Source organism: Corythoichthys intestinalis, chromosome 3, assembly GCF_030265065.1.
Source record: "Corythoichthys intestinalis isolate RoL2023-P3 chromosome 3, ASM3026506v1, whole genome shotgun sequence".
Classification (NCBI taxonomy): Eukaryota; Metazoa; Chordata; class Actinopteri; order Syngnathiformes; family Syngnathidae; genus Corythoichthys; species Corythoichthys intestinalis.
In genome coordinates, this window is record NC_080397.1 from 12,163,658 (window position 1) to 12,177,180 (window position 13,523).

Sequence of the window (13,523 nt, forward strand, 5' to 3'; positions counted from 1 at the left end):
GAGATGCAGCTGTAATGAAGTAATAGTAAAAGGACACCATAAGGGGGTTAATGCACAATCACTTTTTCATCACTGTGTACAGTATGAGTATCCAGCTGAAATGAATCCTTTGGTATTACAGGGAGTCCCCGGGTTACGAACGAGTTCAGTTCCTACGCTGGCGACCCGATTTCCGCGTAAGTCGGAATTAACCCTTTAAGTACCCCTAAATACCCCCTAAATCTCAAAACAACTATCCAAAAATATGTATTATACATCATATTAATAAAATAAAGTAAAAAATAAGATACATTGGTACCTCGACATACGATCGCTTCGACACACGATCTTTTCAACATCCGACGTAAAATTTGACTCACCATTTATTTCCACATCCGACGACGTGCTCGAAATACGACGATTTATGACAGCGCCACAGTTTCTTTGTTTTGCCGCAAGACGGACGCACGGCGGATTTTCTTGTGAGAGAAATCATCACGGGTTCCAAGAAGATTAGTGCAGGTGGTGAAAAAAGGAAAAAGGTGACACTTACCATTGAAATGAAGATGAAAATGATAGAAAAATATGCGCGTGGTGTGCGCATCCGTAAACTGGCTCAACAATACTCCTCCGACGACCTCCGTTCACCAGTCTTTATAAGTTAAGGTGACAATTATTGTTGTTGTACCGTTGCCAGAAAGATCGCCAGCTTCGTCAGGTTTTTAATAACTTGTGCAACACAACCTACTGTCCGCCGCAGTTGACGGCTGCAACAACAGAACGTTAAAGTAAAATCTCAGCTGCACGTCTCTTACTCTGTGACGTCAGCCACGTGGTGCGTTCATGTACAGCACTCAAAAACGTCCACCACATTAGAGCCTGATTCATTACATTATTACAGGAATTATTACTATTATTACTATTATATCATTATTCCATCCATCCGTCCGTCCGTCCGTCCGTCCGTCCGTCCGTCCATCCATCCATCCATCCATCCATCCATCCATTATCTTCCGCTTCGTCCGGGGTCGGGTCGCGGGGGCAGCAGCTTTAGCAGGGAAGCCCAGACTTCCCTCTCCCCAGCCACTTCAGCCAGCTCCTCCGGCGGGATTCCAAGGCATTCCCAGGCCAGCCGAGCGACATAGTCTCTCCAGTGTGTCCTGGGTCGAGCCCGGGGCCTCCTGCCGGTGGGACATGCCCGGAACACCTCTCCAGGGAGGCGTCCAGGAGGCATCCGAACCAAATGCCCGAGCCACCTCAACTGGCTCCTCTCAACGCGGAGGAGTAGCGGCTCGACACCAAGCCCCTCCCGGATGACCGCGCTTCTCACCCTATCTCTAAGGGAGAGCCCGGACACCCTGCGGAGGAAACTCATTTCGGCCGCTTGTATCCGGGATCTTGTTCTTTCGGTCATGACCCACAGCTCATGACCATAGGTGAGGGTAGGAACGTAGATCGACCGGTAAATCGAGAGCTTCGCCTTTTGGCTCAGCTCCTTCTTCACCACAACGGACCGGTGCAGAGTCCGCATCACTGCAGACGCTGCACCGATCCGCCTGTCAATCTCCCGCTCCCTCCTACCCTCACTCGTGAACAAGACCCCAAGATACTTGAACTCCTCCACTTGGGGCAGGATCTCATCCCCGACCCGGAGAGGGCACTCCACCCTTTTCCAGCTGAGGACCATGGTCTCGGATTTGGAGGTGCTGATCTTCATCCCAACCGCTTCACACTCGGCCGCGAACCGCCCCAGTGAGAGTTGGAGGTCACGGCTTGATGAAGCCAACAGCACCACATCATCTGCAAAAAGCAGAGATGCAATGCTGAGGCCACCAAACCGGACACCCTCAACGCTTCGGCTGCGCCTAGAAATTCTGTCCATAAAAATTATGAACAGAATCGGTGACAAAGGGCAGCCTTGGCGGAGTCCAATCCTCACTGGGAACGAATTCGACTTACTGCCGGCAATGCGGACCAGACTCTGACACCGGTCGTACAGGGACCGAACAGCCCTTACCAGGGGGCTCGGTACCCCGTACTCCCGGAGCACCCTCCACAGGACTACCCTAGGCACACGGTCGAACGCCTTCTCCAAATCCACAGAACACACGTGGACTGGTTGGGCGAACTCCCATGCACCGTCATTATTTCAATTTTTATTTATAATTTATTTGTTCTGCTATGTGTAATTGCAATATTTAGTTGTACCAGCAGTATTTATGAAGGATTTAGTGTAGGGTTTCGAGCTGTGGAACGAATGAATGGAAATATAATGTATTCCTATGGGAAAATCCTGCTAGACATACAACCATTTCGACTTACAAACAAGGTCCTGGAACGAATTAATTTCGTATGTAGAGGTACCAATGTACTGTACTTACCATCAATGCTGAGAGGTGTTAATGTTAAGCCCCTCTCAGACATACGCTGAAGTCCAGCTAAGTCCCAAGATTTAAATGGGTAGCACTTATATCTGAAAGCAATGTCTCAGGTCGACTGACACGGAGATGACACGGACATTAACCGGGTCGTGTCCTAGTATAAAGTCCGGGATTTAACGGGGACGTGGCATGTATGAAAGCAGCCGGTTAAATCCCAGGTCGCAGAACAAAGACTGATGATGTAAATATCATTGCAGGCCGACCTTCATTTCCTCTTTCTTCTTTCGAAAACAAACATCGCAATTATCAACATGGCAAACTGGAAAAATAGCAAAGTTAAACCATGCCGTTGCCTACCAAAACTGACGTAATATTTGGGTTATAAAATTCTATACCCCGCCCTCCTCACACAGAGAGCGCCGCGTCGCCAACACTGGACAAGTCTGAAAGTGTCCAACCCGAGTAATTCTTGGTACATCTCCCCATGTCTGAAAGCCATGACATGAGTGAATCCCACGTCACAACGCATCATCACAGCACATTTAAATTTGTACAAGAAACAGTAAAGTTTGAAAGCCAACAGTGCCACTGCAATCACCAGTGACATGTGTTTTGCCCAAAAGATGGCGCTGTCACCTCTGCAATCAGAGATTTTCTATGCCATAAAACACGAACACACAGACAGACAGACATACCGTATATACTTGCCTTTATAGATATTAAGCTGCACCGATCAAATATTTTTGCATCCAAGTACGAGTCAGGTGATTTTGACTATCTGCTGATACGGAGTACCGAAATTTAAAGCACACCCAGAAATTCAAAATAATTATTAATATTATTAATTTGAGCAAAACTACCCGAACATCATAGCCATATTAAAGAGTTAGTGCAGCAGTGTTTTAACCCATATAGCGCAACTGTCTATTTTCAATTTAGAAACTTAGGGGCAGTTTACATGGTTACTCTCCAAAAAGACGAAAAATGTCAAATTTGCATTTACTTGGTTCCGTCTCCATTCGAACAATGCCACAATTCCGCATGAAAACGATGTAGTATTCATGCCAGGCCCTAGGGGGCAGTGCAGATTTACAAGGCGACAGCGAATGATGCACTTTGACCTCCTCAGCCCGGAAGACAACAAGCCTGCCCACTCCAAGCAATGGCATTTTCTTTTGTTCAAAAAGGCACAAAACTGGAAACATTCAACATATTTAAATTAAAAAAATATTATTAAAACAGTTAATTGAAGCCGACGTTCCGCCATTAGCTGTTTTTAATGTTTAATAGCACCACTGCGCACGCCCAATGTGACGTGTATGAGTGATGACGTTATCGGAGCGGGTTCCGCGCGGAAGTACCTTTTGATATGCCTGTGGAGCCAGCCCCCCTCAAGCCCCCGTAATTGAACTCTTCCACTTTGGAGTCAGGATTCAGAATTTTTCGTCTCCGCCTTCCGTCTTCGCCGACACCATATGCACGCGAGGCAATTCCGCTACACAGTCACCATGTAAACTGCCCCTTAGCCTCATAAAGACCTGGTAGACAGCACATTTTATGTCACATAGGCAATAATGCAAATCAGTTGGTGTACCAGTGCTTCTCAGTTATTTTCTGTTACGCCCCCCCAAGGAAGACGTAAATGTTTCGCGCCCCCCCCAACTCTCTGCCGCCACTGTAAATAGTATCATTTGTCTACAAAATTACTATTATAAATACGCATCTGCCTAACATTGTGTCCTTGTTTTCTAATAAAGAAAAAAAATTAACATAGATAACTTATAGTAAAGTATAACTTTATTAACATTGTTTTGTTTGTAACAGAGAAGACTTGACGCGCATCAATTTGCCTGAATTTAAAAAAAAAGTCACATCCAAACTGTAAAAAATACACTCAAGGTACATTTTTGACCATTTGATGCAGAAAAATAAAATGTAATAAAATCAGTAAATAATAACAAATTAAATTGATTAGAAACGTTCACTCATGAGGACAATATGCCCAAAAAATTGACCAAAAAACAAAACTGAATAAAAGAAAAAAAGAGTGTCCTTCGACAGAAGGACAGTTTTCATTTTTGCTGCTCACAGTATTACCTCCTTTGCAATGATGTGGAGTTATTTTGCAATGAGCATGCTAACAATGCTCACTGGTTTACTGATATAACACTGACAAAGCAGGACGATAGTTGGCAATATTCGGCATGTTTTCGCTGAAAAACAATCAAGCAGCTTATCAATGAGATTGGGGTCTAATGTCTTTAAGTAGCGTCTTAATTGATTTGGCTTCTGGCTGTCCGCTATAATTATTTTTAGACACAGTAAAATGTGGTCTTTCCTCATCACCCACTGTATTAAAAGTCAAAGCTAAAAGGCAAACGGCACGAAAAAAGCGCATTCTTGGCGGCCGAGGTAGAACCGTTGGTGAGGGCGGTCGTCGTGACGATCCCAAGCCGAAAATGGCACTTCTCGGGCGGCGACGTGAGAACCGGACAAGACAGTGGGTCGCTGTGTGAGTGAGTCCGGTCGGAAAACGGCTTTCGAAAACGGTGGCGGCACACTGCTCTTCATATCTGTTTTCTGTGTGTGCTGAGTGCTCTTCCTTAGTTCAAAAATAATGCTCGCACTCTGAAAATGAGAGCGCCACTGCCACCCACTGAGTGGATGTGCAAGTACACTTTATTCCAGTACGGCAAAAAAAAAAAAGCATGTTTCCCGAGGTCACATGCGGCCCCCCAGGGGGGCGCGCCCCACTATTTGAGAAGTACTGGTGTAGCATATGTGTGGCCTATGCAACCCTAAATGTGATGTCCACCAATGTTCCCTCTAAGCTGCCCGCGTGCGCAATCGCAAATCTATGCAGCGCACAAAATAAAATTCAACATAAACGTATTGTAGCGTCACTACTACTCCTGTCAGCGCCGCAATAGTGTGTAAGCGGGACACTCCTATTGGTGTGTTCGATACAGCAATGCGACGCTTATTGGTGCGTTCGATAAGGCAACGCGAATAAGCGTCCGATAAAGCAACGCGACTCGGACAAGTGTCGGCGCCACTGTTATGTGTCAGCGTGACACTCTTATTGGTGCATTCGATATGGCAACGCGACGCTCTCATTGGTAGTGAAAAGACAGCTAGACTCTTGTGCTAATTTACTGAAGCAACATTCCGCTGCCAATCTTTGCAAGCGCTACATTATTAATTAATATCTAATTTTAGAACTGATATAATCTAGTTAATTAGACCAACTGATCACCTTAGAATATAAAAAGGATCACCATAAGAGCTTTGCCTCTTCCAGAGGGGCCGCTAGACTAGATTAAAACTCTCACAGTTTGCCGTCACTCCTTTTGGCCCGCCTTCAAGTTGCAAAACACACGGAACAGGAAATACACCTACTGTAAATAAAAGCATAACCAGAAGTTATAGGGAATTACAAAATAAAATAGTTTGGGAGACAGAAATTAGGCTGTGGTTATTTACACCCCACCAAAATTATGCATACTAGTGTGACCGATGGGTTTCGACTCTGCGTTGTATGTGTAGTTTGGAATGACGACGGGAGTCAAGAGTGCGGTGTGACTTGTTTTTAATCTGATAACAGTCAGAAAAAGTGAATCCTCCCGTTAAACACGGCTTTAACAATGTGCCCCTCCTCTTTGACATCCCCAGAGTAAAGGGCGCGACATACCTGATAACATTCAGAAAAAGTCAATTCTCCCGTTAAACACGGCTTTAACAATGTGCCCCCATTCAATATAAATAATATAAGAGATGCAATGCGATTTTATACATGAACCCATGCCTGGAAATTACATATTCCAACAAAACTCTATGCAGCCAAAAGGGGCCTACCTCCCCTTCGACATCCACACCGAAAAGGGGAGAACTAATAAAGTGCACTCAACTTAAAGCAGCAGGTGTCGCGGTAATAACCGACATAGGGGAAACAAACAACATACAAACAAAAAGTTACAACTTTGAAGAAGGATTGACAGAAATAAAATAGAAAATAAGATAACAATTAAATTTTGTGTAATTACAAAATAGAAACATACGATATTTGCAAGTTTGATGTACCCCTGTTACACTAGTAACAAAAAATAAATAATTTTCAACAATGACAAACCACAATTCAGTAAGCTTTTGAATATTCCAACACAAGAATTAGCTTTTGTACAGGACGCTCTACAACAGAAGGCTTAGTTGTGCGCATCCCTTTGTAATTCAGTCTTTTATCACCAAAGCATATTTTCACTCTTCGTACAAGTCCATCCTTGCCGTTGAAAGTTTGCTTTCAAATAATGTTCTGAACAATATCTATTCTTGAATTTCTGACAAACAAGTTTATTTTAAGATTATATATACTTTTTGCTCAAAATAAGTCTCTTTAGAAAAATAGCTAGCTGAAAATAAGCATATTTCAGGATACCTAAGTAAAATTTGCCTGATAATTTCATGTATTTCTAGGCAAGGTAAATTTATTTATATAGCACAATTCAACACAAGGCAATTCAAAGTGCTTTACATCACATGAAGATCATAAAAATCACATTAAAATCAAAGCGCTATACAAGTATAACCCCGTGAACCCCATGAATGGGACGTAAAAACAAAGACAATCGAAATAGGAAATAAAATTATACATAAAAATTGCATTTAATCATGAATAGAATAAAATAAATAAAATAAATAATAATAATAATAATAATAATGCACAAGAGGAATGAAAAGCAAATAGATTGAAATATATAGACAGTTATGGTTATGGAGTGCTAAACAAAAGCGTTTTTAGCCCTGATTTAAAGAAGCTAACAGTTTGAGCATACTTCAGACCTTCAGGTAACTTGTTCCAGAGGTGAGGAGCATAATAACTAAATGCTGTCTCACCCTGCGTGGTACTTGTTCTTGCAACATACAGGAGACCGGTTCCTGACGACCTTAGGTGTCTAGATGTTTCATAGGAATCTAACAAATCCAGCCTGTATTTTGGGTCCAAGGTCATTAAGTGTTTTGTAGACGAGCAGTGGTATTTTATAGTCTATCCTTTGACTCACTGGAAGCCAGTGTAACGATTTCAAAACCAGTGTAATGTGGTCCAGTTTCCTTGTATTTGTGAGGACTCTGGCTGCAGCATTCTGTACTAGCTGCAGCTTCCTGACTGATTTTTTTTATCAAGACCTGTAAATATACCATTGCCATAGTCCAATCTGCTGAAAATGAATGCATGTATAAGTTTCCATGTCTTGTTGAGTCAGAAGCCCCTTAATAAGCAGATTTAGTGACAGACTTTAGATGGCTATCAAATTTTAGGTCTGAGTCAATAATTACACCAAAGTTTCTGACTTGATTTGTAGCTGTAAGTGACATTGTGCTAAGGTGCCTGCTTATCTTTGACCTTTCCTTTTTTGGCCCAAAAATGATCACTTCTGTCTTCTCCACATTTAACTGGAGAAAATTTTGGCACACCCATTCATTGATTTGATGAATACAATTACGTACTCAGGGAGACTAAGGGACTATAATCATGTGGGGACACAGAAATGAAGAGTTGTGTGTCATCTGCATAGGTGTGATAGGAGATGTCATACTGTTCCATAATCTGAGCTAGGGGAAGCATATAGATGTTAAATAAGAGTGGTCCAAGAATTGACCCTTGAGGGACTCCACACGTGAATTTGGTTCGTTCTGACTGATGATTTCTGATTGACACAAAGAAATCCCTATCATGTAAATAAGAAGTGGACCACTGAAAAACAGTGTCAGTAAGCACTACCCACTGTTCCAATCTGCTGAGTAGTATGTTGTGATCAACCGTGTCTAGTAGATTTACACTGAAAACAAGGGAATTTACCTGTGTTTTTGCAGTTTAGCTGCAATAGGAATCTTGATTGTCCTTATTGTCTGAACAGTTTTAATGTGTGAGTTTGTTATACTGTACTCCCATTGTGGTTGTTCATTATGTATTATTTATTAACTCATCTATGCCACAACTGGACCTTACCTAGGCAGGATTCTTCCTCTGGTTAAAGCAGGACTCTCACATACAGTATAACATAGTACACATCTAATGAACAACGAGATTTTTGTCTTTTTCTTTTTATGTGGGCCAATTATATTAAAAGTCGTGCTGTCAAATTTATCGCGTTAACGGGCAGGAATTAAAAATTTTAATTAATCAGATTAAATATTTAACGATGTTAACAATTTTAATGCACGGAATGACCCGCTAATGCATTGCCTCAAACAGATTACACTGACACCGTTTTTTGCAATTTGAGAGCTAAGAGGCAGAAAAAGGCGAGTGGACACAGGTGTTCATTGGACCGCGCCGTTTATTGGCAGAAGCTTCGGCAACTCCTTCACAACAAACATAAGTATCATTTAGTGAAAGCACAACAAGAATAATATTGCTATCTCTCAAAAAAATAATGTTCACAAAAAGAAAAGCACTTCAACCTGTATTAATGAGGCCCTATTCTCACACAGTAATGTAAAGAGAACTGGCATTCCCAATCAAAGTAGCTACGCAAAAGGTCTCGTACATTGTGAATCCAGCACTCAAATAACCGTGCAGTACAATGTAGTTCCAGTAAACAGGGAACTATGGCGTCAAGTTGAGGGACAAAACACACTCATTAGCTTGATTTCTAAGTAATTTAAAACTCACCATTGACACCGTGTATTTCAGTCACTACCTTATGCAGTAAAGACACTGTGGAAGAACGGCAGGGAGCCCTTGAGACGTCACCGCTTGGCGACGTCAACAATGGCGAGCTACTAGTTTATTTTTTGATTGAACATTTTACAAATTTTATTAAAATGAAAACATTAAGAGGGGTTTTAATATAAAATTACTATAACTTGTACTAACGTTTATCTTTTAAAAACTACAAGTCTTTCTATCTGTGGATCCCTTTAACAGAAAGAATGTTAGTAATGTTAATGCCTTCTTGTGGATTTATTGTTATAAACAACAAATACAGTACTTATGTACAGTATGTTGAATGTATATATACGTCTTGTGTCTTATCTTTCCATTCCAGCAATAATTTACCGAAAAATATGGCATATTTTAGAGATGGCTTGAATTGCAATTAATTACGATGAATTAATTTTTAAGATGTGATTAACTCGATTAAAAATTTTAATCGTTTGACAGCCCTGATTAAAAGTAAACGAATGAAAATTGCTGATGTAGTTTCATTCTTTTAATAAACCATGTAACTTACCATGATCCTAGGTTTTGAACAGGCATGATACCGATGTGTGGCCCAAGGGTACACATATGATGTTGCTCACCGTGGTCCGCAGTGTGCTCAGGGAGCTTGTGTGTCTGCTCAGACACATGAAAAATTAGAGGGAACATTGATGTCCACGTATGTTCTGCTTGCCCTCTTTTCTGCTTGCCCTTGTGAGAGAATAATTGTAGTTTTATCCTTTTTTATTTTAGCTATTATTTTAATAAAATAAATTCAAATAAAAGAATGTTTTTTTTTTCATTTGACTTTTTAGTTAAAAAATGCAACAACAAAAAATTAAATAAGAGAACATGTACTATTAAAATAAGTGCCTTATAAAGGAGTCCTACAAATATAGACTTATGTTAACATTCCACTAATTGCAAACACAAAAAAAAAAATCTCAGAAGGACTTTTACACATTTTAAATAAAACTGAAGTATTTAACTCCACTTTAAAAAACCAAAATAAATGCATACTGTTTATAAACCCAATCCTTTTTTTCGCCTGATTCCGGTCCTCTGAGAAGGACATGATCATTCCTTATTTCCAATCACGTAATTTGATCGGGTGCAACTCTAGTAATGATACATCTTCAAAATGACGTCTCAGCTGTCTAATACTAATGGTTTATAGTGGCTTTTGACTGTCGTACGCTCTCTGAAAAGGGTAGTAAAGTGACTCTGAATATTATTTTTCCCAAAACCTCAGTCAGTACTTGAAAACAAAAGTAATCAAAAATGGAATCATTCAACTAACACACACATTACTTGTATACCAACAAAACGTACCAAAGATAAACAAAAAATAAATTGCTTCTTACAGTGGAATAATGGTGTTCCTCTACTCCATATTTATATGCTGTTCCAAGGACCACAAAAAGTCCAACTTTAAAACTTAACTCATTGGCTGTCTTTGACAATAATAGACTTACCAGGTTTGCTTTTAAAATGCACTGTTTATTTACGTAGACCACACAATAACTTTGGTTGTATAACTTACATCTGCGAAACTAAGAAAACAGATCTACATCCTTCCCTACGGTTCAAAGAGCTTGTTTTTTCATAAACAAACTCATTAGCTGTCATTGACGGCGATATACGTCCAATCCACTTAGACTGGGAGGGCTAGCAGCGATTGAACAATGGCTTAAAACATGTTCCTTCAATACCAGCCATCCAAGTAAAAAGAATGGGTTAAGGATGAAAATAGTTGAATGGCCGATTTCCCTTGTTTGAGGGCAGAAAGGACACCGCCATGCTTTGTGAAGACAACAATCTGACACCCTTCCGTCAATTCACATCAGCGGCCTTTGTCAAATGTTCAGACTTCAAAAGGACAGCGAGAACTCGGCCTGAGGACTCCACTGAAAACAACCGGAATATGGAGAGAAGAACATCTGACAATGGAGCTCAGTCTAACAGCACAAATTAATGCAATTATTCTAATAACCTCTTTGAATATGGAAATGACTATGGTTAAAGTTGAAATGAAGCACTTAGTTTTGCTTTTAATCACTGATTGCCTCATTCATTTCTTAAAACAAACAAACAAAAGAATGTTTTGTAAAGGTTAGGGCCACGTTTATTTCCGCTTCTGGTTCAGCTAAATTATTCACCTTGTTCAATTCATCAACATTTATGAGATCATTCAATTCCAGCAAATCCAAATAAGCCAGGAAAGTGTAGAAAAATCCATTTCAAGCGTTCTCCTCATTATGCTGCTGCTTACCGCGATGTGTTTCATATGATTACAACAGCTGTCGCAGGTCTGATGAGAAATGGGAAACAGCCGGATTAGAATTTTTCTACCACTAGCTTTGATGCAAATAGGCAAGCTAAGTTATACTTTGTTTGGATATGGGATTATCACAGAATGATGTAGAAACAATTTCCCTGGGGATCCTATCTCGTTTCTCAGGATAAGAAAAAACTAAAAAACAACAACTCCTGTGTTGCAGAAAGCAACAGAAAAGCAGCCACGACAGATATATGAAGTGTCAACGGAATCAAATTCCAAACCACTTTTTACTTTATCCTGTGGGATTGAAAAACAAATATGAAAGCAACTTCTGAATAAGTACCCTACTTTGAACACAATACCGGCATCCATATAACTTTCACTTTATTAGCTCCTGTAGATCACCAAAAATGATAGGGAGAGTTCAGAGTCGCAAATCAGAATATACTGCACTTGTACATAACACAGGTGTCAAACTCAAAGCCAAAGAGCCAGATAAGGCCCGTCACATCCCATTCACGTACGTCGGCTTTTTTTCTCTCGCTAAATTGAAATTCAGTCCTCAATAAAAGATCAATCATACAAAAATCAGAAAATATTTACGGTTCATTCCCTTTTTTAAAATAAAGTAAAATAAATTAACATGCCCCCCCCTCCAAAAAAAAATAGAGAGAATATTTGCCAGGTTTTTTATTTTTTTAAACTTTTTAATAAAAAATAAATAAATAAATAAATAAAAATAAAACCTCTCTTGTTTTCATTAAAAATAATAAGTAAATTATAATAACAAATACTTTTAACGATTTTTAAATGAAAATAGAAAATTAATATTTTCTTTTTCTTGCTTTTTTTAATAATAAACAAATTATAATAAATACTTGTAATTATTTTTAAATGAAAGTAGAAGATTCATATTTTCTTTTTTCTTGTTATTTTTTAAAAAGATAATATTTAGAGTATGATTAAAATATTTTTGAAATAAAAAAGAAATATTAATCGTTTGTTTTTTTAATTAAAAAGATATTTAAAAAGTCTAGTTTACCTCCTTTTTTAAATTGTTTTTATTAAAAATATAAAATGAAAAAATAGAAACATAAAAGTATTCGCTCTTAAGAGGTTTAAAAAAGAGGATTCAGACAACTTTTAGGTCTGATTATTAATCGACCGGCAAAAAGTTGTTGATTAATATGACGATTGATGAGTTAGTTGTCAATTAGTCGATTAATTCTGGTAGTCTTAGTTGGCAGACATAGCGGCCCTCCAAATAACACCATAACAACGATGTGATTAAGGGCGCTTTCATACTAGCACCGTTTTAAACGGATCAGAGTTCGTTTTGTAAATGTGAACGTGCATCTGAACTCTAGTTTGGACCAAACAATCGGACTCCGCTCAAAAATCGTGGGTCTCGGTCCACTTTAAGTGCACCCTGCCATACTTGTGAATGCGAGCGGACCAGTGTGCCTCGTGCTACTTTACTTGCAGCGTCACGCCACGCTCCCTCCACTCCACTTCGAGGGCGGTATTTCCTCTTCCAAATTTGTCCAATCAAAGAGTGCGCCTTTCGTCTACATGATGCTACTTGGAAAGCTCGGTTGGCGCAGTGGGAATAATGAACCTCATTCAATTCCTTTATTTTCATTGCAAGCCAAGCAAACAACGAAATTGGAAAGCTACTCTGTGGGACCATAAAACACAAGACAGTAAAATAACACACAACTTAAACATACTACTAAATAAAAGACAAAGAATAAATTATTATGCAAAAGTCGCTACATAGCAGCATCATGAACAATTAGTGCTGTTCAGTGTTGAAAACGAGGATGGCCCTGGGAAAAACAGCTGAGTCTCTGAGTCTAGTTGTACGTGATCTCATCGCCCTTTATCTCCTGCCAGAGGGCAACAAACCTGAAGTCATTTGCAAGTGTTGTTGCGAGGTAGCTCTCCAACCGGACACTAGTCCTCTTGGTCTAATGTGAAAGTGCCCTAAGCTGAGTTTGACACCCATCAGCTAGTTTTGTCTCTCCTTTTTAACTCTTTGGCTGCCATTCACGTCCAATCCATTTGAAATGGTTAGAGTAGCTGCAATCATTCGATTTCTGTCAGCCCTTCCCAGTCTTAATGGACTGGATTTCAATGGCACTGAAATGTGATCATGTACTGCGCAGGTCCAATTTTGTGA

The 13,523-nt window shown here is 39.9% G+C and overlaps 1 protein-coding gene across 21 annotated transcripts in view; it reads left to right on the forward strand.

The window, feature by feature from the left end:
* The window catches only part of trpm3 (transient receptor potential cation channel, subfamily M, member 3), a 286,085-nt gene that overhangs the window by 142,933 nt on the left and 129,629 nt on the right, over nucleotides 1-13,523 (forward strand). The window lies entirely within an intron of this gene.